This window comes from Chiloscyllium plagiosum, unplaced genomic scaffold (assembly GCF_037043375.1).
Source record: "Chiloscyllium plagiosum isolate Xiang-an unplaced genomic scaffold, Cpla_swu_hap1 HiC_scaffold_13, whole genome shotgun sequence".
Classification (NCBI taxonomy): domain Eukaryota; kingdom Metazoa; phylum Chordata; class Chondrichthyes; order Orectolobiformes; family Hemiscylliidae; genus Chiloscyllium; species Chiloscyllium plagiosum.
The window spans coordinates 63,867,082-63,894,765 of NW_028270151.1; the positions used below are offsets into that span (position 1 = coordinate 63,867,082).

At 39.3% G+C, this 27,684-nt stretch overlaps 1 protein-coding gene across 1 annotated transcript in view; it reads right to left on the minus strand.

The window, feature by feature from the left end:
• LOC148148327 (uncharacterized) overlaps positions 1–27,684 on the minus strand; it is a 102,725-nt gene that overhangs the window by 49,663 nt on the left and 25,378 nt on the right. The gene's annotated exons all lie outside the window — the stretch shown is intronic.

Genomic DNA, 27,684 nt, shown 5'->3' on the forward strand with positions numbered 1-27,684 from the left:
CCTTTAATGGACAATGGGTGGGCACCTGATCCTGCAGGCCTGACCAGAAAGCTGCCAGCTCTGGAGCCTTGACAGCTCCAGTGGGAGAGGTGGATGCAGCTAAGGTAGATCAAAGATCATGAGGTTGCTTCGAATCAGAGACATTCCCACTTGCCCATATAGAAGGGTTGCCTTGAAGACTGGCAAAGACGGTAGGACAGTAGGATAGAGGGAAAAACCCTCTGCAGGTTTAGACGTGGACTGTATTTCTGGTAGCCTGTTATTGTGAACTAGAACCTGTTGCACTGATGGACAATGCCTCAATTGAACTCCTGGCCTCTGCAAATGTCAGGGAACTGGTAAAATACCAGCACTGGCTGAAAATGGTCCTTGACTGGGGCCTTCATTAAACTCACTGGCTGTCTGATTTGATGTAGCAATCAGCCTCCTGGGAAAGTCCTTCCTCAATCTCTAACCCTTCGAAAAGCTTAGACTGCATTCTCCAGACTGCTACAAACATTCAACTTTACCTCTTATTCAAAACCAAGTTTATATATGATGATGTAGGCATTTACTGAAACAATTTCAGCTCATTCGTATAAATCTATATTCACAATTGGCCAAATATTCCTCTTGGAACATTGGATGTCCCTTATTTAGTTTGCAATCTCTTCATTTTCTCGATCAGTGATAATACACATCTTTTCAATTAAATGTAAGCCAGTCAGGATCTCTCACTGATATTGCTTGCCTACTGCTCCTTGGAATATGTTACATTTGCCCAGGGCTTGCCTAACACAGATTACTGCAAGTAAATAATCCACTAAATCAATCTCGGATAAATTAATATAGGCTCTGAAATGTTATCAGCAAAATAATTCACAGCACTATGCTTTAGGGCCCAAAATTACAGAATGTGAGGAAATTCATATTCTGTTTTCATAGTCCCAGGACTTCAAAGTTGCCACATATATATAATTGCTGCAGGGCTTTTTAGAACTAATTTGGGATAAGAGTTCATCAACCTTTTATATTACAAAAACTAAATGGAAAGCATACCCAATATTATAGTGTAATAATACTGCAGGAGAAAATAGAGACTCACTGATACAATGATGCAAGTAAAAAGCCACATCTACATCCCTAAACCAAAAGGCAGGTCCCTAATATTCCATCTTTAAAGAATGGAATAAAAGTATGCTAATTTCTTAAATCTTTGTGGCAATATGATAAATTGTCTGAATTGCTTCTTACAGCAGGGCATTTAGCAGCAAATGCTAAGGGGATAGTTAGTTTATTAATGAAGCATTCATTATGGGCTGTAGCCAGAAAGTAGTTAGATTATGATGACATATTTATGCTTGAACCTTCTGATCTTCAGGCCATTTTGAAAAAAAATGTTTAACAATGGTTGTGTCAAAATACAACACGGACTTAGTTTGATTTTTTAAAAAAGTTATCAGAAGCACTATGTATAATTTATAATTTCTCCAGAGGATGGTATTCTGATGGGAGAGATGGCCTACACTAGGGTAGACCTGATGTGATTTTCACAGTCTTCATTTTAGAGGAATGACATTAGGTATGTTCCAAATCAGATAATTTGCTCTTCCAGACTTCCATCTGCATTATGACTGCATAATATGCTTTTTTATGCACAAAATAAAACACAGGATGAAGATTTCAAAAGTTACTTGTATAGATTAATGGAATAATAAATAAAGTATCCAATTGGCATGATGAGTAAAGGTCACTCAGCTTGGACTTGTGTGATGTGTGGGTGGTATTAGGTATGTTGTTAATGTTGCTTTACCATTTTAAGTTGCTTGCTAGATTCAGACATGACAAATAGTAATTTAGATCAATTACCAGGAACCAATCCATAGCTGTAATACTGTAACTCAAATAAATATTGTCAAGCTAAAAGAAAATTGGAATCAAAGGGAGACTATAGGGAGAATGTGAAGCTGTTGTACCATCAGGGCAGACAATACAAGAATTATAACATAGACATTGTTTCAGGCTAGAACCGATCACAGCAATGAATTGCATAAATTGGCCACTAGGTTTTTTTTTGGATCACATGCAAAACAGATCCGATTTTCACAAAACAGCTTATGTCTTTTGCGGCCGTTCTCATGAGACATAAGCTATTCCTTCCAAACTTTTGTAGGTTTCAGACTGACCAATAATTGGAACTTAGTTTAGAAACTGCTGCTTGATGTTTTAAAAAGTATGATTTTAAAATGATAATCACAAGCTTCGAAATCATGCCTAAATTAGGTACAGGTTATAATTCTAAACTATATTAGCATTAAAAAAAAATGGGGTTCAACTGCCTTTTGCTATTCCTGAAAATATAAGTGAGGCTGAATAAGCACACTGATAACATCAGAGGAAAAATGCCAAGAAAGATGGTTGCGATAGTTGAAGTATCCAAGTGTAGAAATATTTATCTGCTGCAATGAGCCAGGTTTAAGTTGCTGAAAATTGTTGCTATTCAGTATATTATCAGATATTGGAAATAAACTTTAATAATAGTAACTGTTCAGTGACATTTACTGCAAAACAAAAGGATATCTACACTGTCCCTCATGGATTATTTGTTTGTTGCTGTGTCCCAGTAACTTGGTGGCCTGTTGCTAAAACCTGCCACCATGTGGTCTGTAATTGTATTGCTAATATTTCTGAGTGATCACGGAAAGCAAGATGTTATTAACAACAGCACTTTGTGTAAAGCTTTTAATATTGTGGAATGTTCCGAAAGTGGAGATATGAAGGTAGAAGATCAAAAAATTCATCAAAGAGGTAGTGTCTTAAAGGGGAAAAAGTAGATGCAGAGGTTAAAAGAAATAATAACAGAGGTTAAGGCATAGACAATTGAGGGCATAGTAATCAATAGTGAAATAATCAAATTGGCAGTTTTCCACCACCTTCTCAAAAGTAACTAGGGAAAGTGATACATGCTAACCTAGCCAGTTACACCTACTTCCAACAAGTGAATAAATACACATAAAAATAATTGCAGTTAATCAAGAGGACAGAACATTTAATGTGTGCAGATGCCTTGGAGGCCTGTGGGGTTGAAAGAAATTACACAGACAGAAAGAGATCAGACAAAAGAGGGATTTGAATACAAGGGATTTGAAAACTTTAAAACTGGTGCTTTGCTGAATCAGGAACCAAAGTAGGTCAGTGAGTACAAGTGTGGTGGGACACGGGTGTTAGTATGGGTGGACAGGGGCAGCAGTCAGAAGGATGATTTTACATTTATGAACAAAATATGGGAGATAGGCAAAATGTGCATCAGTATAATCTAGTCTGGATGACCATTTCAGCAGCATTGAGCTGAGACAGTGGCTGGGCTGTGTAATTGAGATGGAAATAGGCAGTATTAGTGATGGGGTGAATATGTGCTTGATAGCTTATATCAGACTTACTAACAATAATTTCATTGTAAAAGTTAGCATGAATACTAAATCTTTAACACAAAATTTGTTATATATTTAATTCCATTTATGATTATATTTGTAACAGGTATGTAGGAACTGAATGGGTTCTGAAGGGGATACAGCTCATTTCGAAAATGAACTGATTACATTGATCTTTTAAAAAGAAACTGGTTATCTCTGCAAAGTAGTTGAAGTTTGGAAATTGGCCACAAAGGATTTTCACTGACATTTATAAAAATGTGTCAGCCTTACAATTTATATAAATCTCAGTGAACAGAATTTTTTAGGGGGCTGAATGCTATGGGCGATGGGCGATGGGCTATGGTGAGAAGTGTGGCAGAATCAGATGAGCACTCCAGCAAAACCTCTCGACGTTGAGATGTTCTCACAAATGGCGTGGCGAGATCCTCACTCAGCAGCAGTGAGATTTCATTGTTGATTGTTAAGTGTTTTGTTAATGTCACAACTTGCCTCATTAATATTCTGACTCATGTCTTACCAAACTCATCAGATAGGCTTGATGTCAGGAAAACTTCGTCAGACCCAAGCATGTACCTGGTGAATTCAACGCACCTCTTATTGTGATCCATCTCCACATTGGACTCTGGGAAGCAATTGCTTAGAAAGTAATCTATGGACACCAATCTCATGCAACTCTCACCCAAGAAGTGGCACCTAGCACCTATCCATGACCATTATGGCACCTCCTTGATATTATTGACAGGCCACTCACCAGGGACAGCAGCAACCAGCATTTGTGTGCACGGACTTGGTCCCAGTTTGTGGAATAGTTAGGGTCTGTAGTCACATGTAGGCCAGGCCAGGTAAGGATAGCAGTTTCCTTCCCTAAAGGGCATTAGAGAACCAGATGGGTTTTTCCAACAATCGACTATGGACCCATGGGCATCATTAGACTCTTAATTCCAGGCTTTTAAATTGAGTTCACATTCTACCATTTGCCGTGGCAGGATTTGAACCTGGGTCCCCAGAACATTACGTGGGTCGTTGCTTTAACAATCTAGTGATAATATCACTAGGCCATTGCCTCCTTGTCTTATTTAATGGCAGAACAGGCTGAAAGGATTGAGTGGCCGATTTTTATTCCTTGTTCGCTTATGCTGACATGGAATGGGATGTCCAGTGCAGTCTGTTATCCACATCTAACATGTCACACTGGGTGGTGAGGTGCACTCAAATCTCAACTGAAGTTCTGTTCTGAAATTTAAGAACTCTTTTGTCACCTTTGTGTCCAGATTAGGTCCATCCCACTGAAAGCAATGGGCTCTGTTGCTGGTGGCATGTGGTTGCCCATCTGAGGAGGTAAAGGTAGATGCAGGAGGAGCATGACCAATAGTAAAGCAGGAGCAGCAAAAGGCCTCTGCACAGAATGAACAGCATCTAGCTCGGGAGAGATCACAGCCACAGGGCCCTTCGGGATGTGTGGGAGGCCAGGGTTTTTGCCTGCATCTCTATCTCCTGGCCATAAGCTAGGCTCAGTGCCAACACAGGCTTTGTATGGCCCAGGAAACTATAACAGAATTATGCCAAATGTTGGAGTGGGACCCTAGACCAGCAGGAGTGGGAGACCATTCTCTCCCAGTGGCTCTGAGGGTCACTGAGGTGCTGAACTTCGATGTAACTGGCTCCATCCGGGGAGTGATGGGTGACTTGTACAGGATCTCTCAGTCATGCATCAGGACAATGAACAGTGATGTCTGTGCAAGGTCACACCAGTTCATTGTGATCCGCCAGCAGGTGGTGAGTGCTGCAGCCTGGGCAGATGGATTCAGAAGTATAGCTGGGTCTCCCCATACTTCAGATTCAGGGTGCCATCAACTGTACACACAGGGCAATGAGAGGGATGTCCTACCACACTGGGGAATTCATCAGGAAGGGCTTCCATTTGATCAATGTTTTGGTGATCAGTGATCACTGTTATCACTTCTTAGTGATGTGTGACCCCTGTCATGGCAGTTGCCTGCATTTGTATATTTTGGAGCTTTCTCATGTGCCTGATGCATTTGAGTGTCGGGGGTTGTTACAAGGTTGTTACAGGGGATGTCGCCTATCCACTGTGACTTTGACTCATGACACCATTATGAATAGGTTAATAAACTTCACAAGACTGGCAGAGAGACTAGAGAGAGATGGGAGGAGAGTGAAAAGAGAGTTCTCAGAATGAGCAGCATGAGTTGACTCCATGAACTACAGCGACAAGGAACAAAGTGAGGTTTGGATGATTTTGTAGAGATAGAAGAGATTTATTATGATCGTGAGGTTTGCAGAGATGAAATGACGTGATAGGGAGGGTAGTAGTGACAGGATGGCGTACAGTGATAGCGAGGAGCTGGAAGAGGTTACTGCGATAATGAGGCTTGTGGCGATGGCTTTTGCGATTGGATGGTTAGTAGTACAGAGGGGTGTAGACACTGGAAAGAAGGAGGTTATACCAGTGCTGCAGTATTGGAAAGTCCACCCACTTTATTCACGACCATAAAAGGGAACATTTAGAAGAATTGAACAGAAGAAGAAGGTTTGAACAAGGTTAAAACATTTTTATAAGCTTTGAGATATACAGGATTTAAACTGCAAGTGTTAGTGGGAGATTTATTTTAGCCACAGCTCAGGAACTTTATTTTAAAAATTATACAAAGAGATTTGTTTTGTATCTTAGAATGGGAAAGTTGGGAGAACATTGATTTCATCAGGAAGAAGGATGTAACCATCTATCTTTGCTGAAAAAATGTGGGGAGAAGTTCCAGAATGTGAAATTGCCATGATAATTGTTTTAAAAAGCTGGAATAATATCAGCAAGCAGTACAGTATGGTTACTTAATACAATTTGAAACTTGAAAGATTTAGCACCATACGTACATCATTGCAAGTTTATGAAATGTAAAGCTTCATAAAAAGGATATTCTATGGAGTTTAAAAGTTTGATGCAATTTTAAGAGAACAGAATTTAATTTAGCACTGGTTTTATAATGTAAAGACTGTATCTTTTTATTTTCCTCCATTCTTGATTGTGGACTGAAATGGGGAAAAATAGTCAAACTCAAAACCAAGGATGTTGAAGAATGGTTATACTTTTTAAAAGCAAATAATCTGACATGTATTGTAAGTGTTGCTTCCATGGCTGCTTCTTTAAGCAGCAGTGGAACACTAGTTTGCAGACTAGCTGGATCTAAGGGGCCTCTATAAATCAAGGTTAAGCTGGCAACATGTAGTTGATTGCTCTGTGAACCAGTAACCGGTAGTCAATGACAAAGGCCTCCAGCTTCTGACAGGACTGGCTCCCAGGTAGCTGAACAGATTGGGATGTGGACGTTTGGGTAAAAGCCATTGGATCTCTGCAAAAACAGGAGCTGTCTCTTTTCTCGGGACGTTTGTTTTCCCTTTCTTGCTGTGTTATGCTGTGACTGTTAATTGATAAATGAAAAACCTGGACATGAGTGAGCTAGTTATTCAGCGCTTCCTGCAAACTAGTGAAAGTCAGGACAAGGAAGATCAAGCAGCAGGGTTTGTTCAGCACAAGAATTCTCTCAGCAAATGATGGAAATAAGAATCACTGAACTGTCTTCCCAGTCTTTTCCTCATAATACCCATGTTTTTGTTGTCACTGAATGTATCTGTCTGCATGTGTGTGCAGTTTATAAAGGGTTAGAGTTTTAACTCGTAGAGTTAAATGTGAACAGTTCTTAATTGTTTTTCTTTCATTATGATCTATTAATTTGTAATGAACAGTCATTTCTGTTGAACACAAACCTAATCTGTGGTTTCTGTCAATCTGGGACTAAGAGACAGGTAAATATGATAACTTTGCACACTTTTATAAAACTTTAACTCTTGTGATAACTCAAAGAATAGCAGGGCTTGATTTCCAGTTGCTACCCTGGTGACGTGTATTAAATGCAAGAACGGCAGTCTGAAGACAACAGATCAGAATTATATCTAGGAAGATGGCTGTGGTTGTGAGAGGTCAGTCATCTTAGGTCCAGGACATCTCTGTAGGAATTCCTCATGGTAGTGTCCTAAGCCTAACCATCTTCAGCTGCTTCATCAATGGCCTTCCTTCCATCAGAATGGGGATGTTCACCGATGATTGCATAATATTCAGTACCATTTGCGACTCCCTAGATACTGAAGCAGCCCATGTTAAAATGTAACAATATCCAGGCTTGGACTGCCAAGAGGCAAGTAACATTTGTGCCAGGTAAATGCCACGCAAATGCCAGGCAATGACCATTTCCAATAAGAGACAACCTAATTATCAACTTTTGACATTCAATAGTGTTACCATCATTGAATGCCCTAGGAACAACATCCTGGAGGTTACCGTTGGCCAGAGTCTCAACTGACCTGCAATATAAATGTAATCACTACAACAGCAGGTCAGAGGCTAGGAATACTGCAATGAATCACCTACTGACTCCCCACAGCCTAATGGAATACTCCTCATCTGCCTGAATGGGTGCAGCTCTAACACTACTCAAGAAGCTTGATATCATCCATGTCAAAGAAGCCTGTTTGATTGCTACCTCCCTTGATCAGTAACAGAAGTGCATACTATCTACAAGATGCAAAGCAGAAATTTACAAACGATCCTTAAACAGCACCTTCTAACTCACAAACACTTACCCCAAAAAGTACAAACCAACAGATACATGGGAACACCACCAATGTCCAAGATCACTCACCATCTCAACTTGGAAATATATTACCATTCCTTCACTGTTACTGGATCAAAATCCTGGAATTCACTCCCTCATGGCATTGTGGGTCTTCCTACAGTACATAGACTGTAGCAGTTCAAGAAGGCAGTTTATCACCACCTTCTCAATGGCAACAAAGATGGGCAATAAATGCTGGCCAATCAGTGACACCAATGTCTCATGAGAGAATAGAAAAATGAGTAAGTCAACATTGAAATGCTACAGATTTAAAATAGCTTTACAATATAAGAATTAGAAAATAAGAGAAATAAGAAATATTACAATATACAAATGACAATATAATCATATTGAGAAGAAATGGAAAAGCAATGACATTTCCAGAATGATTTAATTTGAGAGATGGACCATCAAAATACAAGATTGGACATCTTGGAGAAGATGATTCCTAAGAGATAGAACTGTTTCAAAATTAAACACTAGGTCTGAAGCTGAACAGGTTTACACACTCTGGTACTTTGTTGGTCTCATACCAGATGATGTGATAACTCACCAAAGTATAAAAGAAAGTGCAGATACTTTTGATGAAGTTTTTGAAGCTTTTGATGATTACTTCAGTCTGACAATGAACAAATTCCTTGAAAAGGCAAAATTTGATAGAAGAGTTCAGCTTCTAGAAGAATCTGAACATATTAATGTAAAGATGTGACTATAGATCTTTAAAATCAGAATACATAAGGAATAGACTTGCAGGACATCTTTAATCGAAACAGTAGTTTGCCAATTTGACTGAGAACACAAAAAAGTCTAGTTCACCAGAATGACAACCACTGAGCACAAATGAAGATGTTCAACTGAATCAATAAGCTAAAGAAGAGGACTTCAATGATTCAACCCAGATATAATAGCATTTCAGAGTAAAGATTAGTTTGAACAAAATGAGATTCATTGCATATGGCTTCATAAAGACCAGACCAATGTCTGCAGGTTCAGGATACATTCAAATACAAGAAATTGCCAGGTCTGGATATCAAAGATACTGTGATAGAGGAATACCTTTTCAAATACCCAGCAACATTCTGTGGGTTACCATTGACCAGAAACTGAACTAAATTGAACTGGCCACATAAACACTGTGGTTATCAGGTCACAGATAAAGCTAACAACAGATAATAAGAGTTAGTAGCAGTGTTGTGAAGATGAAAGTCTCACAGGCCCAGGCAATGTCAAGAAACGACAAAAAAAAGCTAATTCCGAAATAAAACTGTTAGACGATATGTAGAACTAGAACAAAGTTGCAGAGCAGTATAAAATCAAATACTTACTCTTCACAAAGAGATTAATATGGTTGTGCACCTCTATTAGAAAATATATTAAACATATTCTAAGGAAAATTACTGTTTTAAATGAAAATAGTGATTCAACTGACTCAACTTTAAGAGCTCATTTATGTCAATGGACATCTTGTGAAATATAAGCTTGACAGGGGAATGAGTGACCCTGTTAGGTTAAATACCATGACTGAAGAAATAGAGGTTATATGTACAAAAAAGTGGAAGAACTCCTAAGATTAAAGGTATCTTTTAAATAACACTGTGCACAACAGTGTATAAGAGTTAATAAAGTGTATGTCGTTCAGAATCAACACTTCTCATTTCTGAGCCCACCTGCATATCTTCAGCTTAAGATTTTTTGCAAAAGGAGGTGAAGTGCAAATAATTCCAAGAGAATAACTGATTCAAAATCAAATTGTTGCCAACTAACTGGTAAATGAGCTACCAGTAGAAGAAATCGTTGGTCTTCCTGAATGTTAATTGTACCAATTGCTACCATGCAAAATAAAGATACCTTGTTTGCAAGGTAAGTGCCTCTTCTTGTTTGGATTCTAGAGTGATTTATCATCCAGCATTGATAATTAGACAGAAAGGTTTAGAAAGGAGGTTAAAAGTGTCTCCTCTGAGTCAGGGGATTTTAATTCATATCTGCTCCAGAAGTGCAAAATAACACCCTTGAATAAGTTGATTTGAAGATATCAAGAATGAAGGAATGGTGGCAGCAAGTACATGGCATACCTGGGCAGTTGTTTTTATTTCCTGGTGGATGCCTGCTTTGTAGCAGTGTTAGAACAGTTTGACTATTTCTGGAGTATGAACCTTCATCATAACTGCAGTTAGAGTCTATTGCCTTTATTGTCTCTATTGTCTTCAATTGTTTCTCACTAGCAGAAGGAATGAATTGAATTATCTGATAGCTGGTATCTATGACCATGAGGCCTCAGGAGATTGCCCAGTTGTACCATCCAGTCAGAACTTCTGACTGCAAATGGGTGCAAATACTTCAGTCTTGTCTTTTGCACCGATGTGTTGGGCTTTTCCTCCAGTTAGACGTTGAAGTGTGCAGCATCATTCATGATTGAATACGAGAGAATTGCAGTGTTTTTACCTTATCCATTAATTATGGGAACACAACCTCCATCTATAACAGTTTGCATCCACAGTTTACCATATCTATATTGTTATTCCATCAGGTTGGTTTCTCATTTTTCGGTATCCAAGCCAGGAAGGGACTACTATCTCATTGACGATGATTGGTATGGTTTCAAAGTGTGCCATCCCCAGCAGCTCAATGATAACATTAATAAATGTGGCCTCTGCTGAGGCATCTGAAAGAAGAGGGCTTCTTCACGTTGAGACACCTTCAAAAGCAAGTTTAGTTCATTCATCAAATATGCCATGGCTAGACAGGTAGGTGCTAGTGATTGGAAAGGGGATATGATCCAATTATGGTGCCAGAACCACAGAAATATTTATTGTCCATGTGAAATCAGTCTGTATGCCATGGGTCATTCATCATGGAAGGCCCTACCCTACCACATCAACCTAATTGGGTGCTGTCACAGTTCTGCTGTTTAATAGAATCAGATATCTCAATGGTGGATATCCCTTATTGGCAGGAAAATGGCAGACATCATCCCAAAACCTCTGTCACCATTAAATGAGGCTTCACACCTCCCAGCCCTAAAAATTATTACTGTGCTTTTAGTTATAGATTTTTTTATCATATCTTCTTTTAGCTTAGCTCATAAGTAGCACCCTATTTATGTTCCAATCCAGGACCTGAACATACAATTGAAACAGATTCTTAAATGAGACATGCCACGTTTTTTGTTAAACCAGCCCCCTCTTTGCCTATTTGGGTAGATGCAGAAAATCTGATCGAACCCTTTGAAATGTTAGTGTTTTCCAAATGTTCTAGCTAATTATACAAACTGTCAACCAGTTCTACCGCAAGAGGTTCACTTATTTTATGTTTGCATATTTACTAATAACTTTGCTGACAAAACAGACAGCATACCATCTTCCAAAGCAATTCAAAGGCAAAATACTGTAAATGCTGGAAATTTGAACTACTTTAGAACGGTCTCTGTATCAAGGAACCTATAGTGATGTGCCCAGTTTTTCAAGCATTGAAGCCTATAATCATTAATGCAATTTGACTACAATTCTGGAAAATAGTGGGAGAGTCTGCATTGCTGGCCAAAAAAAGCTTCCACATTGATTTATTGCTCAAGATATGCCAAAAAAACTGTGTAGCCCCAATGGAAAATCATTTTCATCATTTCTTTTACTAAAACTCTTTGAGTCGTTATAATAACACAAAATGATCAAGATGCATCAGGAGCACTTAATGAACATAGTTTGGCATGAAGAGACATTAGAATAGACTTCCAAATGCTTGACCAGAGGTAAGGGTTCAAGAGTGTTTTAAAGGTGCAAAATGAGGCAGAAAAACAGAGAGGTTTAGTGAATTTGAGAGGTGAAGGCCATGGCATCAGTAATAGAACAATTCTGGTCTCCCTGCTATAGGAAGGTTGTTGTGGAACTTGAAAGAGTTCAGAAAAGAGTTACAAGAATGTTGCCAGGGTTGGAGGGTCTGAGCTATAGGGAGAGGCTGAAGAGACTGGGACTATTTTCCCTGAATCATCATAGATTGAGGGGTGATCGCATTGAGGTTTATAAAATTATGAAGGACATGGATAAGGTAAATAGACAAGGCCTTTTCCCCATGGTAGGGGAGTCCAAAACTATAGGGCATAGGGTTAAGGTGAGCAGGGAAAGATTTAAAATGGACCTAACAGGCAACTTTTTCACACTGAGGGTAGTGCATGTATGGAATGTGCTGCCAGACAAATTGGTGGAGGCTGGTACAATTATAACATTTAAAACGTATCTGGATGAGTACATGAATAGGAAGGATTTAGAGGTATATGAGCCAAATGCTGGAAAATGGGACTAGATTTGCTTAGGATATCTGGTCAGCATGGATGAGTTGGACCTAAGCGTCTGTTCCCATGCTGTATCTCTCTATGACTCTGTGTCTTTAAGTAAAGCCATGGCTGCGCAAGAGGCCAGAGTTGGAGGATTTGAAGTGTGTTGGGATGTAGCAGTGTAACAGTGATAGGGAAGGTCAAAGACAGGGAGTGATTTTAAAATAAGATTGCAAGTGGTAAAGTTGAGACTTTGTTTAATCAAGAACCTTTGTAAATTTATGTGCACAGGGATATTTGCAGAACACGAATTGATGCAAGTTAGGACATATGCAGCAAGGTTCTTGGCTACTTCAAGTTAGTGGAGGTAGATTGTGGAAGATCAGCCAGGCACATGTTGGAATTGTTGTCAGTCACACCAATTTTTCACAAAACGTTGAACTTCCTTACCGCAGCACATCTATCTGTCGGGTTTTCGCTAGAAAGTAGCTTCATACTTCATTCTTTTGCTGGAGGTCAAATTTCTGTTCATTACTCACTACACCAAGGCCAATCTATTCTCTGTGGGCACTTCTTAAACAATCGTCTTCACAAGACAGCTTGTATTGCCTGCTTGACAGCAAGAGCTGACATACATTAAAATGTGAAAAAAACATATTTGTTTGGGATTAAACATCGAGGCTGCAAGTATGGTATGTTATAGTTGAAAATGGGGTTTAACGGTCCAAAGGCATGCTTTTTGGTCTCCAAAAATTGGGGCTGTTTTACATTAGGGATTAAGGGTTACAGTTATATGGATAGGGACTTGGAAATTTTCTTTTTCCAAATCAAGCGGAAAAGATTGAGGGGTAATGTAGAGGTCTTCATAATTATGAAGGGTTACAATAAGGTAGCAATAAGAATGAATTGCTTCTATTTTTTTAAGAAGAAGGAAAAATCATTGAAGCAAAATACTTTTTGAAAAAGGAATTTGATAACTGCTTGGAAAAGGGGATTATCAAGATAGAATGGGATTGGACGAGTAGAGAAAGTACTTGGCTTGAAGAGTTAACTGGCCTACTTGTTGTAATACACAACGTTGACTCTATAACATAACAATAATTTAAAGTTGGAGCAGCAAAACTGCAACATTTAATAACAAAATGTTAGGTCAAAGAATATGATAGTTTCTAGACCTCAGAACCCCAATTTTCAGGTTTGGGCATTTTTTGCTTACAGTTAAAGTATCTAAACTTCTCCACCCGCAGCATAGCAATCTTTCCGGGGACTGAATGTTGATACAGGCTTCAGAATATATGAAAGCATTACACATTTATCACCAAATAGGAAAACAAAAACACTGCATGTGCCGCAAATAGGAAATAAAACATATAGAACATAGAACATAGAACATTGCAGCGCAGTACAGGCCCTTCGGCCCTCAATGTTGCGCCAACCTGTCATATCAATCTGAAGTCCATCTAACCTACACTATTCCATGTACGTCCATATATGTGCAATTTGTGAGCTAAAATTTAGTGACACTGTATTGTTACATCACTCTTATTCAAATTTTAAAAAGATATAGAGACAATCATTGATATAATTATACAATTCTAAATTCTTTCCAAATAGCACCAAAAGGTGCAAAGACTGATTGTGAATCAACTCTTGAGTGGCTGGATGAGGCAGAATTAGGTGTGTAAAGCATGACTCCATCTTTATGATAAAATTACTAATTTCTGTAAGTTGTATTTGATTTGTCAACTTTAACAGTTACGTACATTGTGTTAGTTTTCATGATATTTTGGAAATCAGAAGGTTTCACCGCAAGAGGGCTTTATTACCTTGTACATTTGGCATGTCAACAGGGTTCTTGCCAAAATAAACTAAGTCACCATGTTGTTTCACAGACAATTAAATCTGAGCAGACTGTTGGCACACACTGTTATTGTCAGCTCTTTAGTGACATTATAAAGACACTTGAAATAAACCACATTACTCCTTGCTCTTTCAATGTTCTCATAAGGACTTCCAATAACCTATCAAACAAAAACAACCATTAAAGAAAATAAAGGTACTATATGAATGGAAACTTTTAAAAACACAATCATTTAGGAAAAAGTTAGTTGTGTGCTGGTTGAAGTATGGGTGTGGTCCTTATGAAGCAATGGGAGCATGGAAACATCTCTTTTAAGGATGATCTTTGCATGGATATGGATTCTAGATTGTTATGAAACATTTTGCAGTGTATTGCATATTTTCCATTAGCCCAGCTAATTTAACACCAATACCAAATGTACATTAAAAATGATGTAGAATGCATCATATTAACTTCTGACTCCTTTCAGTCTCAAACATAAAAGCACAGTACGTGATCATAGAAAGATAAAGAAAGGAACTCTGATATTTTCCATATTAGAAAATTAATATTTAATAGTTCAAATTTCATATCATGCCTGCATTTTACAAATCCTGCACAAAGAATGCAGTGAAATATTTTAGTAGGGCAATCTTAAAATTAGAAGAATTACATGTTTAAACTCTTCAGCTTGGAAAAAAACAGAGTCAGACCTTCGCTTTCGAGCTTTTAGAATAGACAGACTAATTCGATGATAGAAATGCTAATTCAGATCCAGCATCCATCTAACGATAGCCTCAACATTTTTAGTACTGCTCTCACAATTTCTCTGATGAACTAAAATAGATCAGTTTTCATGCAGTAAATTGTAGGGCTTTTTCAGAAAGTGACACAATTTGCATCATCCATGTCCTTTAAAGGATCATAGAAGAAAAGCATATCATATAAAAACATGTACTAATTAATAGGCTACTTGGAAGAACTGCAGCTTTGAATAGACTAACGAATGCAGCTTAAAATGGAGAAAAAAACTGCTGCTGCCAAAATCTTGCCCACCATCCTCCAATGCCCAGAATCTTGTATTAAATTTCACCTTGATATTCTGTTATTGATATTTCAAATTGCATTAAGCAATTCCCTTGTTAGTACAGGGGCATAATATGAAGCTACCAAAGACGATAGCCAGTCAAATGATAATTTTGCAGTAACTTAACAGATTTACATCATTTGTGTTTAATTCTATAGGGTTAATTTTATAGATAGTTTATTCTGAGGTAACTGATCATTAAGTATTCAGAGAAATATATTAAAAACAAAGTTCTGCAGATGCTGGATATGAAATGCAAACAGAAATTGCTGAAGAAACTCAGCAGGTCTGACAGAAAATGTGATGAGAGAAACAGAGTTAACATTTTGAGTTCCAAACAAGAGTCAAATTGGGCCTGAAATGTTAATTCAGTTTCTCTTTTCACAGACGCTACCAGTCTTATTGAATTCCTCCAGAACTTTCTTTTTTTATTTCTGAAACATATTAGTCCATATCTGGATAAGTAATTTTCAATTCATTGGAAAAACTAGCAATAATATCAAAGTCCTGTACTGTATAGCTTTATTTTATTATTGAGTTACACTCAGTTTAATCACTGCAATTACCCATTGGGATTAGTCCAGATTACTAACATTAGCTTTTTTTAATGTTCTTTCAAGTGTTTTATAGCTGAATCCTAATGGCATATTCAGGGACCCTATAGTGGTACAGATATAACATAATATGTGCATGTGTAACAGTCATCAGAAAATCAGTTCAGAGGTCACCCTTAAAGAAACAGCACTAAGCTCACAAAATATTGTGTTTTTTTAAAGTGCATGCTACTTCAAAGCAGCTTTGTATTTTCTCCCTGATAGCACAGTGGCAAGATCACCAAAGCAGCTGTTACTGTCGTTTAGGGAAGTACCTTCGATGCAGAGAGATAATGTTTCACTCTTTGGTAAAACAACAATTTACTTTGGTGCGACATAACCTGTAAAACATAATACTGAGTGAATGGGTTCCGACTACTCTACCTTTATTGTGTGAGTAAGCACATCTAAAGGTAATGCATCTTGGGGACAAATTAACCCTTGCCCCTTTGCTTCTTTGACATGGTCTTTCATTTCAGTTGTTACTGGCAATCAAAGAATTAGACCACAGAAAATACAGTTGGTCAAAACTGGTATATCATTGACCACAAAATTCACATGTTAAGCAACAAGTGTCAGCAACTTAAGGTACAATGCAGATGGTTTCTAGTTATTATTCTACAAATGATGAATATATAAAAAGCAATTTTTAACTGAATCTAATCTTTTCACTAAATCCAAGAGAATTGTATTTCCAAACTTTGTGATAATGTTGTGTGCAATGCTGACAGTTCAACATGCCTGCTGCATTCAAGAAGGCTAATCTTCTTAAACTTGTTATTTTATTGACTAATATTAGCTTTGGGTCCAAAGTTCTGTCTGTTACTTACAGAGAGAATCACCAGCTGAGAAATACAAATCACAATAGTAAGATTTATACAGAGAGCCATCATGAAATTGTGGAATGTAGAGCAGATAAAAATATAGTCAATCCACTGAGACTATGCCAAGGTTTTACTTGTCTGATCAAAGTGTACTCTTCACTTTGCTTCTTCTACCCTTTAAATAATTATTTTCTGTTCAAAGAATTTCTGAAGCAGCTTGAATGTGTCTGAGAGTGAATTTCATGTTCTGACCAACTTCAATTACTTTCTAATTAATTTGTGATCTTTTAAAATTATATCATCCTGTTACTATCTTGTCAATTTGTAGAAACAAATTATCACTGTTTACACTATTATAACATAGAAACCACAATGAGGGTCCCCCGTGTAAACTTCTTCAATATTACTTTAAAAAATATTCTGCTCTCTCAATCTCTCTTTACAACTGTTGCCCTTCATTCAGAATTAACTTTCTTATGTAAGTTTGAAATTCAGTCTGAATGGACACTCGACAATCAGAAGAGATGAAGAACATTGACATTCACTGTTTTGAGACCAAGAAATGATATTATGGTGCAATAGCAATGGCAAGACAACAACAGCAAACTTGCCATTAAGAGTTCATTCAAGTCATGCTTGAAGGGACAACAAGTTAAGCATAGGTTTACAGCTCTGTAGGCCAAACTTCCTGACCCACACTTCTCTGAGCAGAGCTACAGAAATAGTCTTTGCATTCCAACATGATGAAAGTGCAACTATGAGAGTATTTATTGACAAAAGGAACACTTCATAAGTTGCAATTTCAAAGACATATTTGATAACTAAAATAAATGTCATTATTTTATGTAGTTAGGACATCTGAGTGGTATTCCCTTTATTCACTTCAGATATTTCAAATAAGACATCTTTAACATAAATTAGATTATATTTAAGGAAACATATCAAGTGTAATCCGGGGAAGCAACAAGATGATGTTTTTCTTCGAATGTCACTCAAAAGGCCAGAGATAATGACAGAAATATACCAGCACCACTTTGGAATGCAGTCTGTGGATGTCATTTTTCCAACAGTGTACTGGATATTGAACATTTACCTGTTGCATCGTTACATGATACTTAAGCAAGACTGATATACGACTGTGTTATCCGCAATTGATTTATACTAAACAATCCCATATCCAATAATTTCAAATATGAATCTTATGATGGTACTAATCTTGATATAGTAGTTGATTTTAAATGAACCAGTTCCCAGATGTAATGTTACAAATTGTTAAGTGCCCAGGTGAGGGAGGAATGAACTGGGCCCTCTTCCTCATTCACTCAGTTGGTTACAATAAAATCAATTTAAAAAGAATTCCTTCTGTTGTAGATACCTTTCTCTCAGAGCAAATAAATTTATGCTTTAAAAGGAACCAATTTAACAGGCTTTCCCAAGTTAACTTAAGAGTGAGGTTATTTCCTACTAAATGTGAGAAAAATGAACAAAGCAGCACACATACACATAGATTAGGAGTAGGAAATGAGTCCAATAGAAGATAAAAGTTTTTACGAAATATGGATCAATCTCTGAGTTGCTTACAAAGGTTAGAGCCTCCTTCACCACCGCTCCCTCATCACCAGATGCCTGGAGGAAGAACGCCTCAAGTTCCGCCTCTGAACACTTCAACCCCAGGACATCAATGTGGACTTCAACATTTCCCCTTCCCCCACCTCACCACAGTTCCCAACTTCCTGCTCAGGACTGTCCCCATGACTTGTCCTACCTGCCTATCTTCTTTTCACCTATCCACTCCACCCTCCCCCCCCCCGACCTATCACCTTCATCCCCTCCCCCACTCACCTATTGTACTCTATGCTACTTTCTCCCCACCCCCACCCTCCTCTCACTTATCTCTCCATGCTTCAGGCTCTCTGCCTTGATTCCTGATGAAGGGTTTTTGCCCAAAACGTCGATTTTACTGCTCCTCAGATGCTGCCTGAACTGCTATGCTCTTCCAGCACCACTAATCCAGAATATGGCACTATTACACTAGATGCTACCTGTAAAGCTGATATTGGGGGTCAATTTTGAGATTATTTCTTTGCAAGATGATTGAATTTCTTTTGTCATGTTTGCTTTTGATGGTGACTGGGTGGCACAGTGTGGAAGTATCTTTTGTCTTTCTTAACCTGCAGTGCAGGAGTGTTTACCAGCTGTTCCCAAACTGTGATCTTCACAGTACATTAGTCCAGACGTTGGATATCAGTTTATTAATACACCAAGACCAGCAGTTGTACTTGTTCTTGTAAATTTTTATTGTTTATCCCTGAAGGGTGAACTACAAATATGTCTGAAGGAGAAGATTTACTGCAGAGAGGTGATTAGTCAGCATCTCATTGTCTCTTCCTTGTTAAACTTTTTTTAAAGTTTCCCTGACACTGTACAGGCATGACATGTCATGGGTCTGCACAAGACTTAGTCAGACAGTCACTTTACTTTACATGAAGGTACATCCACAGTTATCTTTTGGCTGTAGCAGTCCTCTGATAAAACAAGCATGCTGGAATTAAAAGTTCGATATGTTCATCAGTCCGTCAAGGTTCTGATACATCATCTATGACATTAGCACCTTTCAGTTTAGTCCCTGAAATCATATACCATGTTTGAGTGTTCATATACCTTGCTTTTGATAAGGTTAATTAGTATGTTCTCAAATTGATTTAGTTTGGGCCATTAAAAGTGAGCTAATGCAAGGATCATACAGGAAATACTAGGATGACAAATTCCCAATTATGTTTCCAAATACTTTCTGTAACGTCTATTCTGTTAGCAACAATTGGGTTGATAATCCTCTTTAAAATCCAATGTATATATAAACAAATGAGCTTCCATTAAATCCATTTAAATGTTTAGTTGCACTGATCAATCATTTAGTTTTTTTATATAGTCACATGAATGTTGGGATATCATTAAATCTCTGCGAAATGTACTTCAAGTGTAAGTTGAAATTGGCACAGTATTGTTAGTTTGCACTATACTATTGGATTACAGGGTATGAGCTTGTTGTGTCAATGCAAACAGAACCAAACTCCACAAATACAGCATAGTAAAAGGTTAATGGCTTCCCATCAGGAAGCAAGATCAAAGGGCAAGCTGCTGGAAGCTCAGCTCCCACACTCCCTGCAACCAACTGTAAATTGACAAGACCAGTGAGTTTGTCATTCTGCCAGTTTTTCATGCTCACTTTGGAATTTTGCACAGAAGTAGTTAAAGTAAAGGAACACAACAGGCGGAATACGTAGGCAACATGTGTCTCAGCTATCGGTTGTAGACCTTTGAAAAGACCATAAGTCCAAAAGATATAGGAGCAGAATTAGGCCATTTAGACCATCAAATCTGCTCCACCATTTGATCATGGCCAATACGTTTCTCAACCCCATTCTCCTGCCTTCTCCCTGTAATACTTTGGTGGATTTGGTGGATTAGCTAAAGGAAATGCAGGATTAAAGGGAAAGGGTGGGTCTGGGGTCTGGGTGGGATGCTCTTCAGAGGGTTGGTGTGGACTCACTGAGATGAATGGTCTGTTTCCACACTATTGGGGTTTTATGATTGTATGATTATACAGCCTCAGCAGTAAATCTTTGCTCTTCTTTTCTTGCCCTCTTGAAATGAATGACAACATTGCATTTGCCTTCCTAAATGCCAACTGAACCTACATGTTAACTTTAAGAGAAATCTAAACTAGGACTCCCAAGAACCTTTGTACTTCAGATTTCTAAAACCTTTCCTGTTTAGAAACAGTCCAGGACTCGTCTTCCCACCAAAATGTATTATCTCATACCATATCACACTTTTACCATCTGCCATTTCTTTGCCCGCTCACCTGGCATGTCTTAAGTCCATACACAGCCTCTCTGCTTCCTCAATACTACCTGTCCCTCCGACCATATTTGTGTCATCTGCAAACTTAACAACAATGCCCTCAGTTCTTTCATCTAGATCATTAGTGTATAATGTGAATACTTGTGGTTCCAACAATGACTCCTGCGGAATTCCACTAGCCACTGGTTGCATTTTCCAGTCCTCTAGGACCCTTCTTGACTCCAGTGATTCCTGAAACATCACCACCATGAAGCCACCTCACCTTTTTTCGAATAGTTCCACTAAATCAAATGCCAAGGATTTCAATGTTGGTGGGCTTTCCCCAGGATCAAGGAATCCAGTGAGAGTTCCCAGCCAAAGGCCAGCAGCACCATCAGGAGGGCAGTTGTTGCTACTGGTAATGCATCTAGCTGAGGCCATGGATAATGAGGAACCAAATCAATAAGTGAGGCAATATTGTATCATTGCAGTTGAAAGACAATTTACTTTTAAGACAGTTAGATGACATCATGAGATTTGATGTTCCAGTAAAAAGTTCTTAATTCACCTTCAGAAGTGAGTGTAATGGAGTCTGTGCAGTGTCACAGTCCTGTAATGTAGTCATACATCAGTAAGCATAGAGCTCAGACTAAGTATAAGACTGAGATCTTCTAACATTCTGGATCAGTGGTGCTGGAAGAGCACAGCAATTCAGGCAGCCTCCGACGAGAAGCAAAATCGACGTTTCGGGCAAAAGCCCTTCATCAGGAATAAAGGCAGAGAGCCTGAAGCATGGAGAGATAAGCTAGAGGAGGGTGGGGGTGGGGAGAAAGTAGCATAGAGTTCAATAGGTGAGTGGGGGAGGAGATGAAGGTGATAGGTCAGGGAGGAGAGGGTAGAGTGGATAGGTGGAAAAGGAGCTAAGCAGGTCGGACAAGTCCGGACAGGTCAAGGGGACAGTGCGGGCTGGAAGTTTGAAACTAGGATGAGGTGGGGGAAGGGGAAATGAGGAAGCTGTTGAAGTCCACATTGATGCCCTGGGGTTGAAGTGTTCCGAGGCGGAAGATGAGGCGTTCTTCCTCCAGGCGTCTGGTGGTGAGGGAGTGGCGGTGAAGGAGGCCCAGGACCTCCATGTCCTCGGCAGAGTGGGAGGGGGTGTTGAAATGTTGGGCCACGGGGCGGTTTGGTTGATTGGTGCGGGTGTCTCGGAGATGTTCCCTAAAGCGCTCTGCTAGGAGGCGCCCAGTCTCCCCAATGCAGAGACCACATCGGGAGCAACGGATACAATAAATGATATTAGTGGATGTGCAGGTAAAACTTTGATGGATGTGGAAGGCTCCTTTAGGGCCTTGGATAGAGGTGAGGGAGGAGATGTGGGCACAGGTTTTACAGTTCCTGCGGTGGCAGGGGAAAGTGCCAGGATGGGAGGGTGGGTCGTAGGGGGACATGGACCTGACCAGGTAGTCACGGAGGGAACGGTCTTAGTGGAAGGCGGAAAGGGGTGGGGAGGGAAATATATCCCTGGTGGTGGGGTCTTTTTGGAAGTGGCGGAAATGTCGGCGGATGATTTGGTTTATGCGGAGGTTGGTAGGGTGGAAGGTGAGCACCAGGGGCGTTCTGTCCTTGTTACGGTTGGAGGGGTGGAGTCTGAGGGCGGAGGTGCGGGATGTGGACAAGATGCGTTGGAGGGCATCTTTAACCACGTGGGAAGGTAAATTGCGGTCTCTAAAGAAGGAGGCCATCTGGTGTGTTCTATGGAGGAACTGGTTCTCCTGGGAGCAGATACGGCGGAGGCGGAGGAATTGGGAATACGGGATGGCATTTTTGCAAGAGATAGGGTGGGAAGAGGTGTAATCCAGGTAGCTGTGGGAGTCGGTGGGTTTCTAAAAAATGTCAGTGTCAAGTTGGTCGTCACTAATGGAGATGGAGAGGTCCAGGAAGGGGAGGGAGATGTCAGAGATGGTCCAGGTAAATTTAAGGTCAGGGTGGAATGTGTTGGTGAAGTTGATGAATTGCTCAACCTCCTCGCGGGAGCACGAGGTGGCGCCAATGCAGTCATCAATGTAACGGAGGAAGAGGTGGGGAGTGGTGCCGGTGTAATTACGGAAGATCAACTGTTCTATGTAGTTAACAAAGAGACAGGCATAGCTGGGGCCCATACGTGTGCCCATGGCTACACCTGGACGTGATTCTGGCATGACGTACAGATAAAAATGTTGAAAGAAAAAATATTTCATGTGCTATTAAGGCTTTACCTGTGCCAGATATAAGTTGATTATGTCATTTTTGTTTATTTGGAAATGGCAAACTGGCAACAAAAAGGCACAGAAGACATCACTCCCAAAGCTGTTCTGTCACAAATAGTCATGCTCAGCAATTGCTCAGTCTTTTTGAAAGGAACAACTTTTAAAACAGCAACAAGAAGGAAGGGACAAATAAAGAGCTAGCAACAGCAACAAAAAGGAAAAGGAAAACATGTCAGTACAGATCACTTGTACACGAGCATTTTTGTAGACCATGAAACAGGGTAATGTACCATTAAAATAATTAGATGACATTACAACCTATGACATTCCAATATGAAATCTTTACTTCAGCAGTCGCAGTGCAGTCATTGCAGGCAGCACTGTATAGCATTTCAGCCATGTATTGTAACTGTAATATTTGTAGACATAGAATCCAGACTTTGTGTACGTCTGCAAACCTACAGCAGTGTGAATAATTAATGCGGTGAAAAATCTCCAAGTGGCATCTGTCTCAAGAGGGACCCAGTTTTTTGTGATACAGATTAAATTGATTAAAACATAAGGGAGCATCACATCATACGGGAAGAAACCACATAAAGTAATGGCAGGAGGCATTTGTGAGGTGGAAGTCATGAGGGAGAGTCAATGGTTTTCGGTGAGCAAACCGCCTTCCTGATACTGCGTACCTTGATCAGACACTGAGGGCCTCTGAATGAGTAACTTCCTTGGAAACTTGCAAGATACCCCAGCAAAGATTTTCCTGACTTCCTGTATGGCAAATACTGTTGGTGATAGGTGAAATGACTCCACAGAGGCTGGTATCCTGTCACCAAGTCACCCTTTATTTACGCATGCATTGTATTTGATTTTGGTCCAGCTTCCTCAAAGTCAGCACTTGGGGTGAACAGAACCTCTGACACTCCTGTTTATATCTGTCAGCTAGAGCTCCCTGATTAGACCAGATTAGCAGCCCCAATCAGGGAACTCATATTCTATGAGGTCCATTTGGCTGACCTCATTACAATTACTACATCCCTCCCCTCTAAGTTCAGGGACTGATTGTTCTGAGGGGTAGGGTATGTTTTGTTTCTACCCCGTTTGCAAGTTTGCAGCTTTCATGTGGTCCACATGCTTGATCAGCAAGACCACATCTTGCTGAACTTTGTATGTCATAGGCCTTGACCTTACATTGACCATGCCCCTTACCCAGGCAGGGCCATTTCTGTGGTATCAGCAACAAACTTTGTCCCCTGAAGTAAATTGTGTCTCTTGCTTAGAGAAGTCTTGTGTCCGGCATTGGCGTTCCTGATGCCATTTCACACCCCTCCCAACTCCAGGCCCGGGAAGATCAGACGTAGCCTGGTGTAGAGTCTTCTCCCCATTAATAACTCTGCTGGAGCTATCCTGTAGTTGCATGAAGGCTGGTATTATAATTGAACAGGAACCAGGGCAGTTTGGTATCTAGTGAAGCTATAGGCGGTTTTTTTAAGCCTGTCTTCAAAGTTTGGACTGTTATTTCCACCAGATCATTGGATAATGGAACTGTACTTGTATGCCAAATGCCATTAGACTTTAGGAAATATTTGAATTCCCTCCTGGTAATTGAAGGCCTGTGATCTGTGACTAACACTTTCAGGAGTCCATCTACTACAAAAGGTGCTCACAGCTTTCTATCCTTGTCCCTGAGATTAATGAATGAATTCTGCCTGCATCCAACCACTTCGAGTGGGCATCCAAAATGACAAATTTTGTTCAGGGCCATTATAGTTGATATGCAACCAAGTTCAGGGTCCCTTAGCCCTCTCCACCAAGAGTTTACATATCACTCAGTTATTTTCAGGTTCATGTCCAAAACCTTTAGCCTTCTGCAACTTGAACTGGTTGTTCCTGTATGCAAACACTCATAGATAATCTCAAAACAAAAGTGCATACACTCATGAATAAGCTCCCTCCATAGCAACATGGAACACATTGGATACTCCCAAGAGAAAGTAAATCAGATGCACCACAGAATGCATTCTATCCGGGTACATAATGGACTGGTACTGCAACTGCTCTGCCCAGGACCGTAAGAAAATACAGAAGGTTGTGTGCCCAGACCATGACGGAAGCCAACCTCCCATCCATGGACTCTATTTATACCTCTCCTTCCCACGGAAAAGCTGCCAACATCATCAAAAGACCCCTCCCACCCACTAATGCTCATCTAACCTCTTCCATCAGGCGGAAGATACAGAAGCTTGAACACATGCATCAACAGGTTCAAGAACAGCTTCTTCCCTTCTGGTATTAGACTGCTGAATGGACCTGTTTAACTTCAAAAACGTGGATTTTGCTAATGTTGATCTTGCTTTATGCACCTCCTGTGCAGTTGTAACCTTGTATGCCTTGTTCTCACTCAGCATCCTTTGATATGTATGTCCTTGTTTGCTATGATCTGCCTGTACTGCTCACAAAACAGAACTTCTTCACTGTACTTAGGTACATGTAACTACAATAAATCAAAACAAATCAAATCAAAATCAATTGTATTTACCTTCAAAGTGATCTTTTGAACCTGAGACTCACATGAATACTTTGTGCCTCTCATTGAGTTAATAGCTTTCTTTCCAGATATGTTGGTTCCACTAACAAAGCCCTTGTTTTCAAAAGTTGTTTTTAGCTTCTTTGAATTGGGAATGATGTGAAGAATTTAAACCACTTACAAAATGACTAGAGGCCTCCTCTTCTTGCCAGGAGCTTAAAGATTTTTTTCTCACTTCTAACTCTGATCAAAAGATATACATCATGAAATTAAAACATTCACACACATCATGGACATATCAGGGTGAGGTGGAAAGATGGGCAGGGTTCTTACCCATCAAACTTTCTGTGGTAGAGAGCATTTATTTGTATCTAACACATGGAACAGCAATCCTGAGGCAGCACGTTCCAAAACCCTAACAGCCTCCATTTAGAAGGACAAGGGCAGCAGATACATGGGAACACCACCATCTGCAAATTCCCTTCTACATGCCGACTCCTCTAGTCCTTGGATGCTGCTTGACCTGCTGTGCATTTCCAGCGCCACACTATTCGACTCTGACTCTCCAGCATCTGCAGTCCTCACTTTCTCTAAACCATTCACCATCCTGACTTGAAAATATATTGCTGATCCTTCAAGTGCCACTGGGTGAAAGTACTGAAACTCCCTCCCTAATAGCACTGTGGGTCTTTCAACACAAAACATACTGCAGCAGGCCCTGGACAATCAGTCATTGTAGAGCTTGGAGTGTTGGCAGGTGGTGTTGGTGTTTGCTGAGGTCAGTCAGGAAAAACCAAGTGTTTCCTGAAAAGGCTGTGGTTGTTTGGTTTACAGTAATGTTCAAGATTGAAAATGATTGACTTTTATAAGCAAATATATCAAGGGATATGCAACAAAAGTGAGCAATTAAATGACAGAACAGGCTCGACAGGTTACTTCTATTTGTATGTTCCTAACAAATATCTGGAATTGCTGCATCAATGTTATACCATCTCACAAAGAAACATCCAAAAGTTTTCACTGCCTCATAGAATGCATTATCTAAAGTATGTTATATTATCATTAGGCCTCTGCATTCAATGAATAGGCCGCATTCCTTACCAAATCTAGAGTTCAGTTATCTTTAGTTTGCAAGTCTAAGTGCATTTATTTGGAGCACGCATATTACATCTGAGCTGAACAAGATGAATGCAACTGCTTTATTTTCCCTTTTTGATTCATGTATAAGCAAGATCTTGAAAGAATCTTTGGATAAAGACAAAATTGATGGGTCACAGTTGAATACAACGGCTTCGTCAAGCACTCAACAGCAATCAGATGAGAATTCCTATTTTTTTGTCCTCTTTGTGATGTTCTTCTACGCTTTTCTGGCATTCACTGTTTTCTTGGGACACTTGCGAGCAAAGAGAAAGAAATCCCATGAAGACCCTTATGAGGAATTTATCAATGAGAAAGAAGGCAAAAATGGATCTCTATTCCAAAGTGGATCTGCATTCAAGTTTGACTTTGAAGAGGAAAGTACTTTATAAAACATTCAAGGGAGGAAGTCATAAAACTTCAGCCACTTATTTTGTAAACTTGCTGCACTGCTATGCAATTAAACTATTTTGGCAAAAGTTGCTGAACTGCTGAGTTAAGTTGATAAGGAGGCATAGGTAGAGAGGACCTTGGACAGCTTTATTAAAATTAAAAATATCAGTACTTGGTATTTAAAGAAAAACAATCACATGATTCTGAAGAAAGTAGTATCCCTACAACTGAACAGAGCAAAATTCACAATCTGTTTTTGTCAATAGCATATTTGTTTGCTGTTTTCTCAATTGCCTTTTTGACTCAGTATTATATTCTAAACAATAGCTATAGCAACAATTTGCATTATGAATTATAATCGCGGCACAATATCAAAAAAATTGTGTTCAAATTTAGAAGTAGATCTGTATTTTAAATATTGAAATGTTTGGCTTGAATGATAGAAAGAACAATTTACTCTTTAATGTTCAAATATACCTGTAATCCAGCTTTAAACTGTTAAAAATCTCAGCCAACTGTTTGACTCAAGAAAAAAAATCTAAGATTTATTTGTTGTGTAAAATGCTGTACTTAGCATGAAGGATCTTTGTTTCAATTATCTTTAATGTCAATGTACTTTGCAATGAAAAAAAAACCTGTAAATTTTATATTTGTGGTGATCGGTTAACTGGTGAATCTAAAAGAAATCAGCCTGTTGTGTATGAGGAAGATCAGCATGATAATAGGACAGATTTTCAATGACAAGAGAATTGTGATTTACCACTTTCATGACTGGGGAAGAAACTATTCTCGTGGTGGGTTTTTAAAGCATCCTTCTCTCCCCAAGAGG